General features: G+C 48.7%; 1 pseudogene; it reads right to left on the bottom strand.

Annotated features, from left to right (window-relative positions):
• Positions 1–6,445: 6,445 nt before the first annotated feature.
• LOC142913974 (putative RNA-binding protein 46 pseudogene) lies at positions 6,446–10,450 on the bottom strand (annotated as a pseudogene).
• Between the last annotated feature and the right edge of the window lie 562 nt (positions 10,451–11,012).

Raw genomic sequence — 11,012 nt, 5'->3', positions numbered from 1 at the left:
AGTTTGGCGAAGTGATGTCGCTGGTCATTCGTGTGATCAACTTTATTGTTGCCCGAGCCTTAAATGATCGCCAGTTTAAAACACTGCTGGATGAAGTTGTAAATAACTATCCTGGTCTGCTTTTGCACAGCAATGTGCGTTGGTTGTCAAGAGGGAAGGTGCTTAGCCGTTTTGCGGCTTGCCTGAACGATATCCGGACTTTCCTTGAAATGAAAGGCGTCGGGCATCCTGAGCTAGCCGACACCGAGTGGCTCCTCAAGTTTTACTATCTCGTAGATCTGACTGAACATCTGAACCAGCTCAACGTGAAAATGCAAGGCATTGGAAATACAGTGTTATCCCTTCAACAAGCTGTATTTGCTTTTGAAAACAAGCTGGAGCTTTTCATCACGGATCTTGAAACAGGTCGTTTACTACATTTTGAAAAACTGAGCCAATTTAAAGATGCATGCACAGCAAGTGAGCCCATTCAAAACCTTGATCTCCACCAGCTAGCTGGCTGCACATCCAGTCTCCTACAGTCCTTCAAAGCACGCTTTGGAGAATTTCGTGAGCACACTCGTCTTTTTAAGTTCATCACCCATCCAAACGAGTGTTCACTGAACACAGCCGACCTGAATTACATCCCTGGTGTCTCCGTCAGAGATTTTGAAGCAGAAGTGGCTGACCTGAAGGCCTCAGACATGTGGGTGAATAAGTTCAAGTCACTGAATGAAGATTTGGAAAGAATCACACGACAGAAAGCGGAGTTGGCGAGCAAGCACATGTGGACAGAAATGAAAAAACTCCAACCCGAAGACCAGCTGATTCTCAAAACTTGGAACACGCTTCCTGTCACATACCACACACTGCAGCGTGTGAGTATTGCTGTATTGACCATGTTTGGATCTACGTATGCATGTGAGCAGTCATTCTCACATCTTAAAAACATCAAGTCCAACCTACGATCACGTTTAACGGATGAAAGCCTCAACGCTTGCATGAAGCTTAACCTCACCAAGTACCAACCCGACTACAAAGACATCAGCAAATCCATGCAGCACCAGAAGTCGCATTAATGGTGAGTGTTATAACAACATTATTTAAAAGAATAAATTCAGAGGCTTATTATACTGACATTTAGTTGAATTCACTTTTAAAATATATTATATGGCTCTCACTGAAATAAATTTCCAAATGTTTTGCTTTCATGGCTCTCTTAGTCAAAAAGGTTCCCGACCCCTGGTGTACACACACACAGTTTACGCACTGTGTCACTGTGTGTACACTGTGACACAGTGTGTACACTGCGTGTGCACACTATGTCACTGTGTGCCACTGTGTGTGTGTACACTGTGTACACTGTGTGTATACACTGTGTGTGTACCCTGTTTGTGTCCACATTGAACCAAACCCCCGGCAAGGCCATCTACTTAATGATGAGAGAAAATTCACACGAAATGTCCTTTTCAATGAAGTCTTCCAGATGTAAATTGATACAAGCTTTTAATGAGGAAATAAAATCATCTAATTCAAAACACAACACAATTCAAAGATGTTTAATTTTAAAACTTCAAAAACGGAGCATGGGGTACTTGCGTGAATGCGTCCTTCGAGTGCAAATTTTGTGACTTTCCTGGCCTGAAGGCCGTCAATGTGTTGGACCCTTATTGGTGTACAGCGTCTCAACAACAGCAGTGGGGTTTGCTTCAACCGATGGTTACGAACATCCAGACGTGAATCAGCAAGGAGCATTTCTAGTCCCAGCTAGACAAAATCTACGTCAACACGTAAGACAAAACTACAATTTGTGTTGTAGAGAATGTACCTCCTCCTATACGTGTAACTTTCAAGTGGTATGCCTTGTAACTGATGAATGATCCGAGCGTGCTACCTATTTCAAAGACAATGAGTTGCTCCAGAGGCAGACGCTTCGTGAAACACAAAAGTACCCTTTGACCTGTATCACAAGAACAACGGGTCTCACCCGAGTTCTCTGTACAGGTTACTTCCAAAACACACACGCACTTTGTCCTACCATCACTTATTCAATGTTTGACCCTCAGACAAAATGTTACATGCACACGCACAATCAGACAAGTATTCATTCTAAATCATTGACGGGCATATTAACAACATTGAATTACTGCAGCGAAATTGACTGCATCACGTTACATCGTATTAACAAGAAGTAATTTTACAAATACGCACCGTCTGCTTAACAGTGTATGTACAACGTACCATTGTTGCGTCATTCAAAACAAGTAGGCCATTGCATGCTGGCGTCTGGGTCAAAATGTAGGAAATTTAAAACATTACGCTACAAATAATAAATCACGGCGTTTCGATGGCAACACAAGCAATCGTCATCAGGTGGGACAAGCACAGCAGCAAGAAGAAGGAACTGCTGGAGTAGGCGCCTACTACTTCAGCAGTTTCTCTTGCTGTGGTTGTCCCACCTGATGACGATTGCTTGTGTTGTGATCTAAACGCCGTGGTCTGTTATGTTTCTACCCACGTGGTGACTTTACCGAAAGAACTCAAAAATGTGGATTCCTGCAGTCACGAAAGCTTCGAATCAAGATTGCCTACAAACTACACAACTGAGATGACGCATCAATCATCGCCCCCTACTGACAGGCTCTTGTCCACATGCAGGCTGGTGCAGGGCCACCACCGTATGCCACACAGGGGCAGCTGCTACTTGGGGATGCTCCTCGAGCGTTTCAGACGAGACACGAAACTCCGAGTTGCTGAGGCGGTTAAGCGAGCAAAGCGTAAAAGCAATTATCATGAGAACATCGTGAATGCTTGAGAGCTTATTGGCTCTCGCTCCTGGTGAGAGATTGACCCAACCCACAGGTCCACAAAGACTGGCCGCTCTTACTCTGCAGGTTGAACCTAGGAGCTGAGTATTTAACTTCACATTCTTGTCATTAAAGGTTTGTGACAAAGGTGCATCTATTGTAGCGACATTGTCTCTGGCTTACACATCTACCGGGTCTCCACTTGACTTTGTATTGTCTAGGAGCAAGTCCACCCACACCTCCACAAACTGCTGGGAGTTGCCTCGCTCTGCCTCAGTCAGAATTCTCCTCCTGCTTCACGTTGCCTCCATTTATGTGAAGGTCCCATTTTGGAGTTGAATCTTCATCTTCACATTTCACCTTCACTTCTTCGCTCTTCACCTTCACTTCTTCACATTTCACCTTCACTTTTTCGCTCTTCACCATCACCTCTTCCCTCTTCACCATCACCTCTTCATATTTCACCTCGATACCTTTAAAAGTGTCCAAGCTGGGATTTTCTTCCGGTTCGTGTTTCATGAGGGATGGGCTCATTGCGGCACTTTGACTTTCACAAGCTGATTTCAGACTCCACTCCTTGTGGATCTTCAGATGCTTCCGTGTTCTCTGGTGTACTTGAAGATTTTATGAATGTGCAAACGCCTCCCTGCAGAGTGCACCTGAAGGGTTTCTCTCCTGTTTGTGTTCTCTGGTGTACTTTAAGATGTGATGACTGTGAAAACATCATCCCACACAGAGCGCACCTCAAGGGTTTCTCTCCCGTGTGTGTTCTCTGGTGTACTTTAAGATGTGGTGACTGTGAAAACGCCTTCCCGCACAGAGTGCACTTGAAGGGTTTCTCTCCCGTGTGTGTTCTCTCGTGTACTTTAAGATGTGGTGACCGTGCAAACACCATCCCGCACAAAATGCACCTGAAGGGTTTCTCTCCTGTGTGTTCTCTGGTGTTTTTTAAGAACAGATGACAGTGAAAATGCCTTCCCACACACAGTGCACTTGAATGGTTTCTCTCCTGTGTGTGTTCTCTGGTGTTTTTTAAGAACAGTTGACTGTGAAAATGCCTTCCCACACACAGTGCACTTGAAGGGTTTCTCTCCCGTGTGTGTACTCTGGTGTCTTTGCAGACTTGATGAATGTGCAAACGCCTTCCCACACACAGTGCACCTGAAGGGTTTCTCTCCCGTGTGTGTTCTCTCGTGTACTTGAAGATTTGATGACCGTGCAAACATCACCCCGCACAAAATGCACCTGAAGGGTTTCTCTCCTGTGTGTGTTCTCTGGTGTTTTTTAAGAGCAGATGACAGTGAAAATGCCTTCCCACACACAGTGCACTTGAAGGGTTTCTCTCCCGTGTGTGTACTCTGGTGTCTTTGCAGACTTGATGAATGTGCAAACGCCCGGAGGGAATATTCTACGAGCCGACCCTAGGCCTACCGCTACCCAAGTCCGCAAATGCTCGCACGCCCCATCACGTACCTCGCGGCCGTGCTCACGGCGTCGCGTGGACGCCGTGAGAGTCGGAGGGACGAAGACGAAAGGGAACTTTGCCTATCGCCGCCTCGTAGCGGCGCTCGCCGGCGTCGCACGGATTCCGCGAGCGGCTCGAGAAGGCGGAGAGCGTCGCGTGCGACTCGTCGCCGCCGACCCGGCGAAACTTCGCGCGCCCAAACAATTTGAAGCCAACTCAGGGGCGCCACAATGTGACTCGCTCCGCGAGGGTCGGCCATTCTCCTGGCGCCGGGAAACCGCGGGACTTTCATCCCAGAGACCCTTCGGATGAAAACCCGTCGTGCCGGGCAATCCCCCGCCAGAACGCTACGTGCGTGAGCTGCAGGTGCGTGCTCGGTGTGGGGGGGCACGGGGGAGTCGAGGCGATGGCAGAGTTGCTCCGAGACCGTGGCACCACAGCGGATCGGGAATTGCGTTGAAATCCGGCTCACGCAAAAGCACAAAAGGGGCGACCCAACGGGGCCCCGAAATCAAATCGATTCGCCGAGTCGACAAATGTGCACATCGCCCCGGGGATGGCAACTGACAGTCGAGTACGGAAAATCGTGATGTGCACCGATTCTGTTTATGTGCGACACAACTTCACGCCACATGGTCCCACGGGGAAAGACGGTGGCATAAGTAAATACAAAAACGAACCAGTAAACCATTGGTGATTGATCAAAGCTATGAAGGCGATGATCCAGGAAAATTATATTATGATGCTGTGTTAAAAGGTAATAAGTTACTCTAAAGTGCATGGCCATGGAAACGTTGGTAATGATTAGGAAAAAGTCTGAAATATGTTGACATGTTAATCAGCAAATCAAATTAAATCCGCAGAGGAGGGAAAGAAGGATCCCAAGCATGCGACACTCAGAACCAAAAGTGGCAGAGACTCGGCCGAGAGAGTGGAGAGAGAGAGAGGAAGAGACTTTTCAGGACTTTATTTCCACTAAAAAAGTAACAAAAAAACATTACAGCAAAAAAACACCAAAATTGTGCATGAAATACAAATGGCACCGGGATAGAGGCTGTGGAAACGAGGCGGTGCACGGACATCTCCATGTGCAGCAAAGTTGTTCAAGGGTTTTTCAATTTTATAAAGAATCAAATGTTTTGACATCAGAATGCGATGTGAACAATATATTTTTCTCCCCTACATTTTCAAAACGAAATGGCATTGACATGTCAAACACCTGAGTTCGTTTTTTCAAGGATTCTGTTGTCATAGCTACGTATGCAGTCTGCAAGTTTTTTATGTGGGCACGTGCAAATATTGTCTGGGTACATGAAAATATTCCTTTGAAAATGTGTCCTAGACTATATATATTTGTAAGTTAATAAAAGTAGAATTGAAACATTAGCACAATGTAGATTTGTATGTTGTAGGGTAGAAATATATTTATCATAGCGATGATCTAACATTGGTTTAATACAATTTATATTTTTACTTAGAAGACTTTAGAAATGCAATAGACTAAATATAATGCTTGTGTTTTTAAAGAAAATAATATATTTACCAGGATTAAAGTTGTGCGAAATATGTTATAAAATCTGAGGCTTGGAGAATTGCATGCTGGGAATTAAATTGAGAAAGAAAGGGGTTAATGTATGGCTTGCAAAGCAGGCACACGTTACAGAGATTATTGACAAAACAGAATGCGATGTGAACAATATATATTTTTCTCCGCTACATTTTCAAAACGAAATGGCGTTGACATGTCAAACACCTGAATTAGTTTTTTCTTCAAGGATTCTGTTGTCGGTTTTCATTAAAGTGCAATGACAGGGGTAACACCTGCTGACATCACAGGGTGACACCTGCTGACATCACAGGGTGACACCTGCTGACATCACAGGGTGACACCTGCTGACATCACAGGGTAACACCTGCTGACATCACAGGGTGACACCTGCTGACTTGACAGGGTGACTCCTGCTGACATGACAGGGTGACACCTGCTGACATCACAGGGTACCACCTACTGACATCACAGGGTGACACCTGCTGACATCACAGGGTGACTCCTGCTGACATGACAGGGTGACACCTGCTGACATCACACGGTGACACCTGCTGACATCACAGGGTGACACCTGCTGACTTGACAGGGTGACACCTGCTGGCCTGGCAAGGGCTTCAGGGGTACGGCCACAGAGGTAACAACCAATCAGGGAAGGAGGCACATCTGGGGCAAGGGCAACAGGTGGGGCTAGCTGAGTTACTCCGGTCACCTGCTCGAAGGGTTCCACGAGAGGGCGTGGCTGGAGGCGGGGCCTAGCCACGCCTCTGGCCACGCCCTCTCGTGTAACCTGCTCGAAGGTTCCACGAGAGGGCGTGGCCGGAGGCGGGGGATTCGCATTGCTGAGGATGTTGAAGGCGAGCTGACACGCCACCTCCCGTGCTCCCTCCTCGCTGGAGCTCAGAAATTTGGGGAAGATGCCGGCACCTTCTCCCACCCCGGGAATCGACATCTTATAGAGGAGGCCCACGGGTATCCCGGGCTCCGAGTAAGCGTGCAGCTCGAATATTGGGTAGCTGACGCCGGCGGTCCGGCACAGCATCCGCAGCCGCACCTCCCACGACAGCATGGCCGCCTCCGGCAGCGCCTCGAGAGCAATGGGCATGGGCCGCAGGTGGAGAGGTACCCACCACAGTTGCATGCGTGCCCCCCAGCCCCCAAATTGGCTTTGTGCGGCTTTGCCGGTGCCCGTGCACTCCGGCTGCAGCAGGTCTGGCACCGCCGCCTCCATCTCCACCGCCGCGGCCGCAGCCACCCACTCCGAGATGGCCCAGTCCACCTTGATGGTCCGGTCCCATAGCTGGAAGTTGATTCGAAGGAGCTTCCGCCGGGCCATGGCGGCCGCGCGATGGCTCCCGTACTCGATGAACGCGTAGCCTCGGTTGAGGGTTTTGTCCCAGTAACAGACGCTCATCTTGGCGTCCACCACGCCCTCCGTGGCACCGCTCATCGCCATCATCACCTCCGCTCGCTTCTTGTCCTTTGGCAGGCCCCCAATTAAGAGGCAGCGATTGTCCACGCTGAAGTGGACTCCAATGCGCCATCCGGGACGGATCTCGAATTCATCGAGTTTCTTGACGGCATCCATGGCTTGGGCGCGCGTGGCGTAGGTAGCGAACGCGTAGCCACGGTTCTCTCCGCTATAATCCATCATGAGGTGGAGCTGGTAGAGATTCCCCACCATCTCCAGCACGGGCACCAGCTCATCCTCGTAGAGGTCGCGCGGGATCCTCCCCAGAAACACCTCGCAGCCACGGGCGGGACGGGGCCCCTGCCAGTCGGGCGGTGGTCCGATCTTCCTCTGTCCGTTCTCCCGGACGACGCTGTACCCCGTGCGCAACATGAGGTCCGGCAGGACCTTCTTCATGCAGGCCATGCCGAGCACCGGTGGTTTGGCTGCTACGGTGGTGCTGGGGCGGCGCCTTGGGGCCCGGTGGAGCCCTTGACGCTCCGCGCGGTCGCCTCGTGCCGACAAAGTCACGGGGGGAATCAACTCCTGAAGAGCCAAATCCCCGGCAGGAACTCGCTCGGGCCCGAACCTACAGGGGATATGAAGAGAGGGAGAGAGTGAAGACAGAGATGGATGGAGAGAGAGAGACACGTTTAAGCAGAGCTACCTATATAAACTCATAATAAAGGTTTTTGGGTTAGATCGCGTTATTTATAAATGTGTCGTAACCCTCCACCACCCGACACGGCCAATCAGCAAAAAAAAGTGTCACGTTGACAAAAGACAACATTAAAACCATCTTTTTGGTTTAGATATGTGGATGACACTTTGGTTGTCTGGTCACATGGTAAAGATACGCTTAATGATTTTCTAAATCATCTCAATGCACAAAACCCGGCCATCCAGTTCACCATGGAAATGGAGGTGAATAACACACTCCCATTCCTAGATATTTTGCTTGGACATGGCCTAAACGGTAAAATAACACACAGCGTTTACAGAAAGCAAACGCACACTGATACCTATCTGAATGCAGAATCACATCATCATCCAGCTCAGAAATCCTCTCTTATCAAGACGCTCATACATCGGGCTAAAACAGTGTCAGATGGAGAGAGTCTAGTGAGAGAGATCAAACACGTTAAAGACGCACTAGGACAGAATGGCTACAATAATGCTCAAATCAACAGAGCACTGAATGCCAAATCACGATCGCAAAGCAATACTGCTGAAAGCGATCACATTGTTAAAACAATAAAAAAATTCCATATATCTCAGGAGTAACTGACAAATTAGCCCGTGTTTTGCAAAAGCAAAACATTACAGTAAAATTTGGTACAGTACACAAAATTCAAAAACTAGTATCTTGTACTAAAAATGCATTACCTAAATTATCAACAGAAGGTGTATATCGGATTAATTGTTTATGTGGCAGATGCTATATTGGACAGACGGTACGTAACATCAGCGTAAGACTAAAAGAACATCAGAGAAATATTAAATTATCTCAAACACAACTGTCGGCAGTGGCAGAACATGCTTGTCAACAAGGACACTCAATTGATTTTGATAACGTTGAAGTGTTGTGTAAAACTAATTATTGCTGGCAAAGACTAATTAGAGAATCCATTGAAATTGAGAGGAATAAAAATAACTTTAATCGCTCTGACAGCTACAGGCTTAGTGCGGCCTGGAAGTGTATTATTAAATAATACATATTACAATTCCTTATAGGGGAAACACATACTAATTAACGGATTACTAACACACATTACAACTAATTACTAATCTACAACTCATTACTAATCATAACCATTGACTGATTACTATTCGATTATATCATTACAATACCCCCCCCCCTCAGCCTCAAATCACTGCACCTGATATGAGTTAAATGATGACGTCACCCTGCTGCTGCTCTATTTAAGACCGGGAGCAAGTGAAGAGGGTCTTTACCATTCTGGCGAATTGCCCGATGATGCTGGATGTAATTACCAGCGAAACGTCACACTACTCAAACTGTAAATGTTGTGGATTCACTCTTCAACACACCGGTGGGCTAAAGTAGTGAACTATTTGTCTTTTGTCAACGTGACACTTTTTTTGCTGATTGGCCGTGTCGGGTGGTGGAGGGTTACGACACATTTATAAATAACGCGATCTTACCCAAAAACCTTTAAAAATATTGGTCGCGAAAGCCTGCTACGTGTTAAACTATATGAATTCGAAAAATCACAATAAACTTAAAGAGAAACCCAAGAAACTGTGTCCTGACTTTTGTACCGCCCTGTATAATAATCATTACCCCTCACCCCTGGTACACCCCCCCACCCTCCGCAGTACCCCTCCTCACTCATCCACTCACTCACCGAGTCGCTCACACATTCACCCACCCATTTACTCACCCACTCACTCAGCCACTCCCCAATCACTCACCTGCTGGCTCACCCACTCACTCACCCACTCACTTGCTCACTTACTCGCCCACTCACTCAGCCACTCACCCACCCACCCACACACTCACCCAACCACTCATACACTCACTCGTCCAGTCGCTCACATACTCATCTACACACACACCCACCCACTCACTCACCCAGTCGCACACACACTCACTCACCCAGTTGCTCACCCAGTTGCTCACTCACTCACACAGTCACCCACCCACTCATCCACCCACACACTCACCTAGTCGCTCACACACTCACCTCACACACTCACTCACCCACTCACCCACACACTCACCCAATCGCTCACACACTCACCACCCACTCACCCACCCACTCACCCAGTCGCCCACACACTCACCTCACACACTCACCCAGTTGCTCACCCAGTTGCTCACTCACTCACACAGTCACCCACCCACTCATCCACCCACCCACTCACCCAGTCGCCCACACACTCACCTCACACACTCACTCACTCACCCACTCACTCACTCACCCACCCACACATTCACTCACCCAGTCGCTCACACACTCACCACCCACTCACCCAGTCGCCCACACACTCAGCTCACACACTCACTCACCCACCCACTCACCCACCGAGATGCCCACACGCTCACCCACTCACTCACCCACTCTCTCAGCCACTCACCCACTCACTCACCCGCTCACTCACCCAGCCACTCACCCACTCACTCACCTGCTCGCTCACCCAGCCACTCACCCACTCACTCACCTGCTCGCTCACCCAGCCACTCACCCAGCCACTCACAACAATCGCCACTAATTGGTGGTGACGTCACCACGACGCTTGTGCCAGGGTCACGTGGTTAGCGGTAATCAATTGAAGGTGGAGGGGTTAATTAATTGAAGGTGGAGAGGGGCTTAATTAATTAATTACTGCTAAGCCTGGCACATGCGTCGTGGTGACGTCACCGCCAATTAGTGGCGATTGTTGTGAGTGGCTGGGTGTGTGGGCGACTTGGTGAGTGGGTGGATGTGTGTGGACGGGTGAGTGAGTGGGTGGTGAGTGTCTGGGTAAGTGTCTGGGTGAGTGGGTGGGCGATTGGGTGAGTGGGTGGATGTGTGAGTGTCTGGGTGAGTGGGTGGGTGAGTGGGTAACCCCTCCACCTTCAATTAAGTAAATGAAGGTGGAGGGGTTACCAGCCCCTCCACCTTCAATTAATTAGCCGCTATGGTGGTCGCAAATGCCCTGAGAGAAGAGGCCGATTGGAATTGGCCCTCCACCCCACAGCACTGTCCACGACAACGTTGCCCGTCCGGCACCACGCGGAGGTAGGGAGTTGTTTTTGCC

This window comes from Petromyzon marinus, unplaced genomic scaffold, assembly GCF_048934315.1.
Source record: "Petromyzon marinus isolate PM22_M1 ecotype Great Lakes invasive population unplaced genomic scaffold, UKy_Petmar_22M1.pri1.0 PM_G_Scaffold_27, whole genome shotgun sequence".
NCBI lineage: Eukaryota > Metazoa > Chordata > Hyperoartia > Petromyzontiformes > Petromyzontidae > Petromyzon > Petromyzon marinus.
The sequence above is the reverse complement of the archived record's forward strand: the minus strand, read 5'-3'. Positions and strand labels throughout refer to the sequence as shown.